Genomic DNA, 2,441 nt, shown 5'->3' on the forward strand with positions numbered 1-2,441 from the left:
TACACTGACACCAAGTAACAAAGACATCCACTTACACCAAGTACAAAGACATACACTGACACCAAGTAACAAATACATGCACTTACACCAAGTAACAAAGACATACACTTGCACCAAGTAACACAGACATACACTGACACTAAGTAACAAAGACACACACTGACACCAAGTAACACAGACATACACTGACACCAAGTAACAAAGACATCCACTTACAACAAGAACAAAGACATACACTGGCACCAAGTAACAAATACATGCACTTACACCAAGTAACAAAGACATACACTGATACCCAGTAACACGGACGCACACTTTCACCAAGTAACAAAGACAGACACTGATACCCAGTAACACAGACTCACACTTACACCAAGTATCAAAGACATACACTGACACCAAGTAACAAAGACATACACTTACACCAATTCACAAAGACATGCACTTACACCAAGTAAGAAAGACACACACCAACACCAAGTAACACAGACCTACACTGACACCAAGTAACAAAAACATACACTGATACCCAGCAACACAGTTACACTCTTACACCAAGTAACAAAGACAGACAATGATACCAAGTAACAAAGACATACTCTTACACCAAGTCACAAAGACATGCACTTACACCAAGTAAGAAAGACACACACTTACACCAAGTAACACAGACCTACACTGACACCAAGTAACAAAGACATCCACTGATACCCAGCAACACAGACACACTCTTACACCAAGTAACAAAGACAGACACTGATACCCAGTAACACAGACACACACTTACACCAAGTATCAAAGACATACACTGATACCCAGTAACACAGACACACACTTACACCAAGTAACAAAGACATACACTGACACCAAGTAACAAAGACATACACTTGCACCAAGTAACAAAGACATGCACTGACACCAAGTAACAAAGACATACACTGATACCAAGTAACACAGACACACACTTACACCAAGTAACACAGACATACACTGACACCAAGTAACAAAGACACACACTGACACCAAGTACAAAGACATACACTGACACCAAGTAACAAAGGCATGCACTTACACCAAGTAACAAAGACATACACTGATACCCAGTAACACAGACACAAATTTCACCAAGTAACAAAGACAGACACAGATACCCAGTAACACAGACACACACTTACACCAAGTATCAAAGACATACACTGACACCAAGTAACAAAGACATACACTTACACCAAGTAACAAAGACATACACTGACACCAAGTAAAAAAGACATACACTTGCACCAAGTCACAAAGACATGCACTTACACCAAGTAAGCAAGACACACACTTACACCAAGTAACACAGACCTACACTGACATCAAGTAACAAAGACATACACTGATACCCAGCAACACCGACACACTCTTACACGAAGTAACAAAGACAGACACTGATACCCAGTAACACAGACAAACACTTACACCAAGTATCAAAGACATACACTGACACCAATTAACAAAGACATACACTTACACCAAGTCACAAAGACATACACTGACACCAAGTAACAAAGACATGCACTTACACCAAGTAACACAGATATACAGTTACACCAAGTAACAAAGACACACACTTACACCAAGTAACACGGACATACTCTGACACCAAGTAACAAAGACATACACTGATACCCAGTAACACAACACACACTTACACCAAGTAACCAGGACAGACACTGACACCCAGTAACACAGACACACACGTAAGCCAGCTCACAAAGACACACACTGACACCCAGTAACAAAGACAGACACTGATACCCAGTAACACAGACACACACTTACACCAAGTAACAAAGACAGACACTGATACCCAGTAACACAGACACACACTTACACCAAGTATCAATGACATACACTGACACCAAGTAACAAAGACATACACTGACACCAAGTAACAAAGACATACACTGATGCCCAGTAACACAGGCACACACCTACACCAAGGAACAAAGACATACACTGATACCCAGTAACACAGACACACACTTACAAAAAGTAACACAGACACACACTTACACCAGGTATCAAAGACATACACTGACACCAAGTAACAAAGACATACAATGACACCAAGTAACAAAGACATACACTTACAGCAAGTCACAAAGACATCCACTGACACCAAGTAACAACGACATGCACTTACACCAAGTAACACAGACATACACTTACACCAAGTAACAAAGACACACACTTACACCAAGTAACACGGACATACTCTGACACCAAGTAACAAAGACATACACTGATACCCAGTAACACAACACACACTTACACCAAGTAACCAGGACAGACACTGACACCCAGTAACACAGACACACACGTAAGCCAGCTCACAAAGACACACACTGACACCCAGTAACAAAGAGAGACACTGATACCCAGTAACACAGACTTAC

This window comes from Heterodontus francisci, unplaced genomic scaffold, assembly GCF_036365525.1.
Source record: "Heterodontus francisci isolate sHetFra1 unplaced genomic scaffold, sHetFra1.hap1 HAP1_SCAFFOLD_50, whole genome shotgun sequence".
Lineage (NCBI taxonomy): Eukaryota > Metazoa > Chordata > Chondrichthyes > Heterodontiformes > Heterodontidae > Heterodontus > Heterodontus francisci.